Raw genomic sequence first — 12,736 nt, 5'->3', positions numbered from 1 at the left:
ATTTCAGACTTTTTCATTATCATTATATTTGTTGCGGTGATCTATGATCAGTGATTTCTGATGTTACTATTATAATTATTTTGGGGCACCAGAAACTGCACCCATTTAAGACAGTGAGCTTAATCGGTAAATGTTGTGTGTGTTCTGACTGCTCCACCAATTAACCATTCCCCCGTCTCTCTCCCTCTCCTCAGGCCTCCCTATTCCCTGAAGCACAACAATATTGAAATTGGGCCAATTAATAACCCTACGATGGCCTCCAAGTGTTCAGGTAAGAGTTGCCCGTCTCTCACTTTAAATCAAAAGTTAGAAATGACTAAGCTTAGTGAGGAAAGCATGTTAAAAGATGAGATGGGTCAAAACTAGGCTTCTTGTGCCAATTAGCCAAGTTGTGAATGCAAAGGAAAAGGTCTTGAAGGAAATTAAAAGTGTTACTCCAGTGAACACAGGACTGATAAGAAAGCAAAACACCCTAATTGCTGATATGGAGAAAGTTGTAGTGGTCTGAACAGAATATCAAACCGGCCACAACATTTCCTTAAGCCTAATCCTGAAAAATATCCTAACTCTCTTCAATTCTATGTAGGCTGAGAGAGGCAAGGAAGCTGCAGGAGAATAGTCTGAAGCTAGTAGAGGTTGGTTTTTGAGGTTAAAGGAAAGAAGCCATCTCCATAACATAAAAGTGCAAGGTGAAGCCACAAGTGCTGAGGTAGAAGCTGCAGCGAGTTATCCAGAATATTTAGCTAAGATAATGAATGCTGGTGGCTACACCAAACAACGGATTTTCAATGTAGACAAAACAGCCTTATATTGGAAGAAGATGCAATCTAGGACTTTCATTGTTAAAGAGGAGAAGGCAAGGCCTGGCCTCAAAGCTTCAAAGGACAGGCTGACGCTCCTGTTAGGGGCTAAAGCAGCTGGTGACTTCGAGTTGAAGTCAACGATCATTTACCATTCTGAAAATCCTAGGGCCTTTAGGAACTGTGCTAAATCTAGTCCACCTGTGCTCTGTAAGTGAACCAACAAAGCCTGGATGATAGTACATCTGTTTACAACATGGTTTACTGAGTATTTTAGGCCCACTGTTGACACCTACTACTACTCAGAAAAGAAGATTCCTTTCAAATAGTACTGCCCATTGACCACACCTGGTCACCCAGGGGCTCTGATGGAGATGTACAATGAGATTCACATTGTTTCCATGCCTGATAATACAACACCCATTCTGCAGCCTGTGGATCAAGGAGCAATTTCAACGTTCAAATCTTATTATTTAAGAAATACATTTCATAAGGCTATAGCTGCCATAGATAGTGATTCCTCTGATGGATCTGGGCAAAGTCAATTGAAAAACTTCTGAAAAGGATTCATCGTTCTAGATGCCATTAAGAACATTCACAATTCATGGAAAGGAGTAAAAATATCAACATGAACAGGAATTTGGAAGAAGTTGATTCCAACCCTCATGGATGACTTTGAGGGGTTCAAGATTTTAGTGGAGGAAGTAACTACAGATGTGGTAGAAATAGCAAGAAAAATACAATTAGAAGTAGAGACTGAAGATGTGACTGAATTGTTATAAGCTCTGATAAAACTTTCATAGAGGAGGAGTTGCTTCTTATGGATAAGTTAAAAAAAGCAGTTTCTTGAAATGGAATCTACTCCTGGTGAAGATGCTATGAAAATTGTTTAAATGACAACAAAGGATTTAGAATATTATGTAAACGTGGTTGATAAAGCAGTGGCAAGTTTTGAGAGGACTGATTCCAACTTTCAAAGAAGTTCTACTCTGGGTAAAATGCTATCAAACGGCATTGCATGCTACAGATAAATCATTTGTGAAAAAAGAGTCAATTGATGTGGCCGACTTCATTGTTGTCTTATTTTAAGAAATTACCAGTCACCCCAGCCTTCAGAAACCGCCACCATGATCAGTCAGCAGCCATCAACATCCAGGCAAGACCCTCCACCAGCAAGAATATTATGACTTGTTGAAGGCTCAGATGATGGTTAGCATGTTTTAGCAATAAAGCTTTTTTTTATTTTTTAAATTAATTTTTATTGGAGTATAGGTGCTTTGCAATGCTGTGTTAGTAAAGCATTTTTAAATTAAGGTATGTGTACATTGTTTTTTAGACATAATGCTATCACACACTTAATAGACTACAGTATAGTGTAAACATAACTTTTGTATGCATTGGGAACATAACATATAGTGTAAACATAACTTTTTTATGCATTGGGAAACCAAAAAGTTCATATGACTGACCTTATTGCGATGTTTGCTTCACTGTGGTGGTCTAGAACCGAACTTGCAATATGTTTGAGGTGTGCTGGTACAAAGTTTAGTTAAAAGAGCAAAAGAGTGACTACAAGACCTGTACTCACGTGTTATTCATTTTGCTGTCCTGGAACCACTTCATTCCATTATTTATCACCCAGTGATAGGGTGGCACCAGTATTAATTTCCTATTGCTGCTGTAACACAATTACAACAAATGTAATTGCTTAAAATAAGAGAAATTTATGATTTTAAAATTCTGGAAATACAAAGTCAGAAATGGGTCTTATGGGCTGAAGTCAAGATTTTAGCAGAGCTATATTCCTTCTGGAGATTCTAGGGGAGAATTTGTTTCCTTGTCTTTTTCAGCTTCTAAAATCATCTACATTCCTTGGCTTATGGTCCCTTTCTCCATCTGTAGGGCCAGCAACACAACATCTTCAAATTTTTCTCTCTCCCTTGCAGTCACATACCTATACTTCTGTTGCCACATCTCCTTCTGTGACTCTGACCCTCCTACGTCTCCCTTAAAACCCTTGTGATTATATTGGGACCACCTGGATAATCCAGGCTACTCTTCCCAGCTGAAGATCCTTAAGTAACTCAATCACATCTACAACATTCCTTTTGCTGTGGAGGGAGTTAGCAGGGGTTAGGCTATGGACATCTTTGGGGGAACATTTTTCTGTTTACCACATACACCTGTGAAATTCTAGGAATGTTGGTTACATCCTAGGGTGGTCATGTAGTTGGGAGGTACCAGGATACCAATATGGCCCTACTTACTGTGTGAGATTTGTGAACTAAGTTTCTATCATACTTTGATCTGTGGGGAATGACTACAAGAGACAGGGATGCAAAGCTGAGGAGAATTGCCTATTTTAATCTGATGCTTTGGCAGAGCAGGGGTTTGAATTTGCGATCCGATCAAAGGAACTGTATTGGAATGATCCAGGCAAGAGTGAGACTTATTAATATGGATACTCCTAGTCTGTGACCAGAAACCTAGACAGAACCGAAGATGGACAGATCACCCTCTGTAGCAATTGGAACCATCTGATACAATGACAACCTGCAGCGGCAGGTAGGTGAGGGAAATACATTGATTACTTAGTCCTGGGGAATGCCTACTTTCCATAAGCTTTCCCAACGATACTGTAGCAGTCAAGTTTGATGTTAGAAAGATGATGCTTTGGTTCAGTTATGTTTGGTTCAGATGTTAAAGGCCCTTACTATCCTAAGTAAAGAATAAAGAATACTATTAATTCTGTCACTGGCTACCAGTGTCTGCTGACATAGGGGCTGAAGGGGAAAAGTACATTAGGTACGTGTGCAGTCAGTAAATGGGTGGATTGTGGTTAAAACACGTTCTTAATTAAGGGGGGCATCATGCTACCTACAACTACTGCTGAGAACAGGTGGATCCCATAGATTGTAGACAGAGGTACTGAGTGTGCTAAAGTGTAGGGGTTCCAGGTAGAGATGCTGATGGGTAGTAGACACCCTGATGACAATAATCAGGGTCACATACAGTTGGCTCTCAGGAATTTATCAGTTTGGGGCTTGGGCAATGGCAGAAAAGAGTTTTCTAGAAAAAAGAGTTACAGATTGCATAACTGACCAGTATATTATTACCGCTTGTACTGGATATTTTCCTTTTTGTCTTCTAAGTCCCCTCTCCACTGTTTCCTCCCTTCTCAGTAATCTTGGAAATTGAATTTAATAGACTGCATCAATAAGATTCCATACTCTCAGGCTTCCTGCTGGGCTTGAGAGGCACTGGCAGGAGGGCAGAAGGAGGGAAGAGGGTCATGGCCAGGCATTATTCCTCAGCTCCCTGCCTGCAGGCTCACTGCGGGTTAGCTGTCTATACACAGGCCACAACTCCTACAATTACAACTACTGTCATCAGCTTCCAATGATTGGCCTTCTCCTTGTCTCTTCAAGGGGGAAGCAGGGGACAGGTTTGGGGGTGGATAAGAGCTCCTAATGGATTTTAGTCCAGGGTGTTTCACCTTCCCTTTTAAGGATTCTTTTAAGCCTGCCCAAACCTCTGTAAATAGCCAATTTATTAAGCAATCCTCAAATACTCCTCTTAAGAGTGCCATCTGTCTCTTGCTTGTCTCCTGACTCATACATCACTCAAACTAAGGAATAGATCCTCCACCATGGGAATTCCTTATAAGCCTGAGCAGTTCAGGGGTGGCTTGGGGTATTGAGGGGTGCTTCTGAATAATAAAAGTTAGTTTTCTGATTTAAAGGAATGCAGCAACCCCTGTGACGGGGAGATGTCTGTTTAACACCTTGGAATTCATTTATTCAATAAATAATTATTGAGCATATGTTATGTGCCAGGTACTGGTGATACAGCAGTGAAGAAAACAAACACCACTGCGCTTGTGGGCCTCTATGCAGTTGGGGGAGATAGACGATGAGCAGAATACATAAATAAAATCCATACCGTATGTTAGATGCTACGAAGGAAAAATAAAGGCAGGGAAGAAAGATGGGGGAGTTGGAAGATGCGCAATTTTAAATTGGATGCTCAGTGAGAGCTTCAGTGAGGAAGTAACATTTGAGTGATGACTTCAAAGAGAGTTGGCAAAATAGTTGCTGGGATGTACAAATAGGATTCAGGATACGAAGTAGGTGCCTGAAACCTTACATATCAGATATTTGCAGGCTGAGAGATTTTGCTGTTTCTGTGACATTACATGAAACAAGCTATTTTCCAAGGATACTCCAGCCAAATTTTCATTATAGCAGCTGTCAGCCATAGCGCTGATGGTGCTGAGAATGAGCTGAAGGAATGTGGCCATGCTTGGCATCTTTTACAAAATTAGGCTGCAAAATCACCCTCTCCCTATCTAATCCTCAGGACTAGTAGTATAAGAAAACTATCCTTTTCCCGTGTTATTCCTCACCCATTCCTCCTTCATCTATTCCAACCTTAAAGACACTCATACCTGCCTCCTTTTCCTCTCCTTATCCATCTGCTCCTTCAGACTCCTTCTTTTCTCTCTCTCCACCACGTCCTGACCTTCCTTGTATCTACCCACCCCACCCCCCTGCCAAACCTGGTCCACTTTGCTGTCTCCCCACTACCCTATAGTTACTCACGACTTTGGCCCTACTTTTCTGGTACTTGGACTTCAAGGAAGGAAAGTTGAAGGACTTCAATTGCCCCTTCTCAACAAGTCTTTTTTTTTGGCCCCACTGCATGGTAGGATCTTAGTTCCCCGACCAGAGATGGAACCTGGGGCCCCAGCAGTGGAAGCGCAGAGTCCTAACAACTGGACCGCCAAGGGATTCCTGACAAGTTATTTTTAAGCATTGGTCTCAATCTGCCTTAAATGAGATAAGAAAGGACTTTCCTGAACCATGAAAAAGCAGAAAATTTCTACATAATTCGGATTAGTTTTAGAGGCATATTCTCCAGGGCTTCCAGACCTTTATCAATTAGCCAAACTTCTTGTGGGTCCTGGAGATGCCAGGATCCACTTATAGTCTGAAAAAGCCAAAGACTCATAATTAAATCAAAATATAACCTAGGTCAATCATAGGGCTAAGGAGAGTGGAGAATAACTCAGATTTCATCCCTATAGAATCGACTGGTCAAAGATTCAAGGGTATAGATACTAAAGAGGCAAATGAGTCTCTAATTATAGGCATATCTAATTATATTATTAGGAAACATCTGGAAGGATTATTCAGGCCTAACCCTGATGACCACACGGTATGTGCTTTAGATACCGGTTTGTTAATAGGCTCTGTGCAGAACTTAGGCTGTTCAGAAACATATTAATTGGTAGAATGCTCCTCTCTCCAAAATCCATGCATAGGCTGATAAAATTAAATCCACAAAATGCAAGCTCCTTACTCTTCAACTTAAACAACTTGAAGAAAATTGGAGGTTGGACAGGACTACAAAAAGCACAATCCTGAAGATGAAGAAATGATGAGAAAAAAATGATGAAGACCCTTGCTCTAGGACCTGGATAAAACGTTTGACTTTATCAAAATTAAGGATTTCTTTTCGATGAAGGACATTGTGAACAAAGTTCATAAACATCCAAAAAATTAGGAGAAAGCATTAGTATTGTCTAATACCGATGAGGTATTGGTATGTAGAATATATGAGAAATGCCTCCAAGTCAACATTGACAAGGAAGCCCAATGGAAACGGGCAGACTCTCAGACAAGGAACCCCAAGTGTCTGACATGCACATGAAAAGATATACAAAGCCATTAGTAAGTACATAAATACAAATTAAATCAGTGAGATAAGACTTTCTATCCATCAGATTAGCAAAAAGTAAATAGTCTATTAATGTGAAATGTTAGTGGGAAGGTGGAGATACAGGAACCCTCGTGTGCTGCTGGTGACAAATTAGGTTTGTTCGTCCATTCTGTAAAGATATCTGGCAGTCCATGGTCTAAATATACGTATTCATACATATATGAATATATAGGCTAAATATATATGTAAATTGCATTTACATAGTTATATATATATGTATATATAGTATGTATATAATTTATATACACATATATTTGCATATATGTGTATATAAATAGATTATAGATATTTAGACTATAGTTATATGTTCAAGAGAGAGATTCCTAAGTTTGTTCATTTGCCTTTCCATGTTTTCAAAAACTACCTTCCTTTAGCTGCGCTTTTGCCCTGAGAGAGCTCTGAGTCAGGCGAACAAAAGGCAGTGTGTTGTGTCAGTCCTTCAGAGAACCCGCAGACAGATGATAGCAGACAAACACAATTCCCTGGGAACAAGGCCCCCACTCCTTCCCTCCAGAACCAGGTATCCACACCAGGAACGTGAGCTGCCGGCCAGAAGACCCGCTGCTCTGTGGGGAGGGGGTGGGGCAAGGCTAAGTTAAAACACTTTAGACACTTTTTTCTTGATTCAGTGTTCTCTTGGTTGCTATAAATCTTTGACCACATTCCAGAGTTCTGACAAAGTTGATTCTGGCAGTTTTTGTTCATTTTTTTGGTGTTTCTATGAAAGGACAGGTCCTTCAGGCTACCTACTCTACCATTTTGACTGACATCTGGCCTCACCAAGAATTTTTAAAAAATAAAGCCAATGGCCCCTAAATGCCTTACAATGAAAATATATACTATTCAGTGCATAAAAGTAGTGAGGAAAATACATTCGCTGACTATTCTAGGTTTTGTATTAAGAGGACATGGAGCGCATACTTTTTGAGTACCGGTCATGCTGCAAGCGCAGTGCTAGAAATCTTATATTTATTAAATCATCACTGACTAGCTTGGGTCATCTGCGGCCTCTGTAAAACAAGAGGGTTAGATGATCTCTAATGTCCTTTCTAGCTCTAATCCTGTATGACTCTAAAAAGATCTTGCTTTGTATTTTGAAAAGAACCAGAGTATACTTACTGTTGAAATGGAAACAGGTTAGAAAAAAGAAAAGATCAGTTGCTGAGAAATAAATGCAGTGCTGTACCTGATGTAATACTGATGACTGAAGATGGTCTGGCTAATGGTAGAGTCAGGCAAAGAGCAGGTAACCAGGAAACAGGATGGTTGGGGGAAGGGAACAAAAAAATAAATAACTTCCTGTTTTTAAAATCTTGTCTTTTTTTTTCCTGTTGCTCGTCTTTTTGGCTGCAGAAAAGATAACATGCTCTGGGGTATTGAGGGCTGGAGATGGGAAAACTGGGAGAAGATGGAAAGAGAAGGGAGTTAGAACTGCCAGGGGAAAGTGCAGGTGGTAGACTGAGACAAAGAGCTTCTTAAATGTATTTATGGATTCAAGAGCTGTTGAATTACCCCATCTCTTCCCTTTTTTTGTAGTCTGAAATTAAATGAAAAGAGACAAGTGAGAAAAATGAATAAAAAGCTACAAAACTGAAACTAGAGTGATTTAATAACTCTAGGACCAAACAACATGAACTTCAGATCCTAGTCTAGGGAACAAGTGACTTTCTCAGCAAACAGATAATGTTTATTATCAAAAGGACACAAAGTGGGGACTTCCCTGGTGGTCCAGTGGCTAAGACTCCATGCTCCCAATGCAGGGGCCCCCGGTTCGATCCCTGGTCAGGGAACTAGAGCCCACATGCCGCAACTAAGAGTTCACATGCCACAACAAAGATTCCGTGTGCCACGACTAAGACCCAGCGCAGGCAAATGAATAAATAAATATTTAAAAAGAAAAGTACACAAAGTGTTCCTCTGTTCACCTATCTGGCACTCTGACAGGCAATGTGTAAAAATTAGGCATAAACGTAGACAGGAACTATAAAGAAACAAGAAAAATGAAGACCAAAAAATTTAATCAGATGGTGGGAATGTAAGTGGACTGGTTTGTTTTTGTATTCCTGCTATGGTGTGATTTTAATTCTTGTAAAACTGATTTTAAAAATGTAAAGTCACTAATCCTGTAACACAGTAATTTATAAAAGAAAAGATTTATCAAATGTCAGATATATTACCAGAGTCTTGAAAGTCATCTTTGACTGCCTGCAGAGTAACCAAACCTCGATCAAGAATCTACATTGTTTTCACTGATCTCAAGAAGAAATCTTGGTTGTTACTCAAGTTTTATTTCAAAGATTTGAAACATTTATGTCTGGCACACACCATATGCCACATACAGTTGTTTCCACAATGACCAGATATTTTTTACAGTTCAGGTCTTAAAATTTGAAGAAAGAAATCTCATCCTAGGAGCAGCATTCATCTGTTCAGTCAATCACTCATTCACTCACTAATGCAACGAGTATCGATGTTTCTTAAGGGAAGGAAACAGCTATGTGGGAAAAGACGCAGAGTGGCAGGTACATGGCGGCCCTCACTTCCAAAATTTATCCCAGTTATCTCTGTGGGATCAGATTGCCTAGTGTGTATACCCTATCCCTTATTTTGTTGTCCTTTGCTTGAATTCTTGTCTTGATAACTTTCTCAGTATCTTTGTTCCTATTTGATAGAGGAAAAGAATCCACGTAACCAAAATGAATGTTTATTGAAGCCAGGTATATATTTGCCAGTTGCCAGGCGTATAGCAATGAATAATACAAGGGCCTTTCCATTGAAGAACTTGTAGTATAGTGGGGAGACAGGAAAATAAGCTTATAGTTAAATGGAACGTATGTTATTCTCCACAGGGAAATGTACTGAGTGTTATGACAAACCTAAAGTTTTTTCTTTTTAAACAAATAATCAATCTGAAAGGAATAATCAACAAAATCTTCAGGAAATAGATTAAGGGGGGAAACGCCTCAAGCTTTACCAGATTTTCATGGGACAACATGTCATTTCTGAAATACAGCTGAAGTAGGAGCGCAAATTTTATAGTCAAAAAACCTGAGTTGAGGGACTTCCCTGGTGGTCCAGAGGTTAAGACTCTGCCCTTCTAATGCAGGGGGCGCGGGTTCGATCCCTGGTTGGGGAACTAAGATCCCACACGCCGTGGAGTGTGGCAAAAAACCCACAAAAAACAAACAAAAAATCCCTGACTGGAAATCCTGACTCACAACTTTCTATTTAGAGGACTTTTAGTAAGTGAATTAATCTCTTTGAGTCTGAGCTTCCTCATCTGTAAAATAGAAACAGTAATTCTTAATTCACAGGATTCTTTTGCAAATGTTAAATTAAATGAGATAGTAAATACATTTATGTTTTTTTGCAAGTTAGACTTATTATTACTGACCTGAGAGATTTAATTCTCTCGTCAGTTTATATTCACATCATAAAACATAAATTAATTTCATTGTTTCCATTTATTTTGTTGTTTTGGGGGCAGGATATGCATATCATGCAGTGTGTTAGACCACACAGCCAATTTATTGCTGCTGAGTCCTTTAAAAATTTCAAGAGGGATTTTTTTTAATTTGATATTAAACTAAGCAAAAAAAATTAGTGGGTCTAAAAGTAAATGCATTTATTATAGAGATTCCCACACAGTTGCTCTAGAAGTGGGAACTGTTCTCTCTTCAGACTTAGAGGAGGACTTACAAGACAAACCTAGCCTAGATGCTGCTTTGCATGGACACCTCTTTCCTGATTTTCCCAGTTAGGAAATATTAAGCTAAACCAATGCGATCTCCTAGCTCTCTATGGGACACATCTTCTAACTCTAAAATACATTTTGGGGCGTCTAGTCAAGCAGCTGGACACAGATGTATTAACTACAGTGAGGCTGGGCTAACCAGGAAGGATGGGAGTGTGAAACTGTGTGTGCCCATTTGATGAAAGAGCAGTACGGTGAAAAGTGGGAAGAATCGGCCAGAGGAGAATAAATGAAACTGAGGCCATAGGAAGAAGTCTAGACAGGGAGGTGGCATTTGATACCCAAGAACAGATTAACAAACACAGATGATATTAATATTCAGGGAGGATAACTGACTTCAAGAAGTTCCAGCTAGAGGAACTGCTTGTTCACCCGTGTGGTCAGACAAAGCTCCTAGATACAGGGACCTAGAAGCAGGCAATATTCTGACATGCAGGCAGGTGGACATGACATGAGGCTGGGGCTCAGGGACTGACTCTCAGTTTGAGAAGGAGTCTGGGGATTCATGAGAATCATTCTAGAGAATCGGGGTACCAGGCAGGTCACAAGCCAGGTTTTCAAACACTGGAGAACAAAGCAGTGATCTAACTTCCGAAACTGATGCTAGATGCAAGGTTTCTCAACCTTGGCACCACTGACATTTTGGACTGGATAACTCTTTGTTAGGGGGGGCTGCCCTGGGCATTGTAAAATGTTTGGCATCAGCTCTGGCCTCTACCCACCAGATGCAATTAGTATCCCCTCCTCAAGTTGTGACAATCTAAAATGTCTCCAGACATTTCCCAATGTCCCAGGGCAGGGTGGATGGGAGCAGGGGAAAAGTCGCTCCTAATTGAGAACCACTGCGCTGGCATATGCCTGGTGGGAGAGCACTGCTCCAACAGTGGAGGCTGGGGTAAGAGGGTCTCAGGGATGGTTTGATCTAGAGGACGGAATGACTGACAGTGGCCCAGTAAGACAGTGTAGTGAAGCGTTCTGCCAGATCTGTCGCTTTCATCATTTCTGTGCAGCCTGTGCTGTTTTCTCTACTCCCCTTTCAGTGTGCTTTTGCGTCTTGAGCTGCCCTTGGGCTTCTGGTTTCTTCGCCTCCTACACACGGAGAGCCAGAAGACCTGGGAGAGCCTTTGGCCAACGGCTGATGTGGCTGATGTACATGAGACAGATCCCTTGCCTAGAGGCTTCCCTAACGTTCCCCTGCCCTCCTTGGGGCTTTGCCTGATTGGTCTCTTCCATTTCCCTGCTTCCCCTACTCTCTACTGGCTTCTTCTGGGAACATGTCCTTAATAAATTACTTGCACACAAATCTCTCCTTAGGGTCTGCGCCCAGGGAACCCAGCTTAATATAGCCAGGAAGGCGGGGGTCAAAGGACAGAGTCAGGTTTGAGAAACAAGCTCAGAATGAAGGTTATGAAGGATAAGCTGGCCTGAAGCCCCCATCATATGGGTTTCCAGTGTGAGCCCTGCAATGAGAGAACTGACTGAAAGGAGCTGGGGTCAACCAGACAGTGTGGTCTTGGCCTCAGGAACAAGATTGAAAGAAAGAATAAAGGACAAGGCTTTAAGATGCTATAGAAATAACAACTATTAGAAGAAATATCTCTAAAATGATTTCTTGTTAATATTAAATGTCTCTAGAGAATTCATCATCACAGGATGAAAGAGTCTAATCCACTGGACCCTGAAAACGGTGCAGTGGAGCATTTCAATCTCTGTAATATAGAAACAACCCGGCAAATCTATATACTGCCACTCCTGCCTCGGCTGGTTAAAACGTTCAGTGAACTGCTAGGAGTGGAGGACATCTATCAGAGGTGACTGTTCCCTCTTCTTTCTCAAAGCAGAACTACTTCTGCACCATTTTCACTCTGGTAGCTGATGGATACAATGATTTTGGGAAGGACCAACTAAGAGCAGTTTTGCAGTGAAGATGGCTATCTTGTTAAAAAACTTGCTCCTTCATTGTTACTTCATTGTTACTGCCATTCCACACAACAGGGACCAAATTCTGATGGGCCATATGTAAGAATCATTTTATGTTCGTAAAGAGGTTACAATAAAGACAGAAAATAAAATGTTTAAAAAATCATTTTGGAAAGTAAGCATAAGTAATATATAAACAACTTATTGTTTACATTTAGAAACATGATGTTTGAAATAGTAGGTTATAGGTTCTCTATTCACAATTTGTCTTTCATAATCATTTTCTTATTGTGTAAAGAAATCATCTGTGTTCTTCAGGTAGTATGTAATTTAGACCAGCCAGCAAGTTATAATTTTTAATTCTGAAAATTAAAGCTTAAGGGATTCTTTGAGAATATTCTTTAAGAAGTACACAGACAGTATGTGCCAAGAGGCATTAAAGACCATTTCTGGACTAAGTAAAATTCTTTGAAAAAGAAAA

General features: G+C 40.4%; 1 long non-coding RNA gene across 3 annotated transcripts in view; it reads left to right on the top strand.

The window, feature by feature from the left end:
- Positions 1-12,736, top strand: part of LOC109547206 (uncharacterized) — a 43,156-nt gene that overhangs the window by 26,732 nt on the left and 3,688 nt on the right. For all 3 annotated transcript variants that reach the window (XR_012324311.1, XR_012324310.1, XR_002172961.3), the window contains exon 3: positions 195-271. This is a non-coding gene — a long non-coding RNA (uncharacterized lncRNA). The remainder of the gene's footprint in view (positions 1-194; positions 272-12,736) is intronic.

Source organism: Tursiops truncatus, chromosome 11, assembly GCF_011762595.2.
Source record: "Tursiops truncatus isolate mTurTru1 chromosome 11, mTurTru1.mat.Y, whole genome shotgun sequence".
NCBI classification, from domain to species: domain Eukaryota; kingdom Metazoa; phylum Chordata; class Mammalia; order Artiodactyla; family Delphinidae; genus Tursiops; species Tursiops truncatus.
This window is presented reverse-complemented; position numbering and strand designations above follow the sequence as displayed.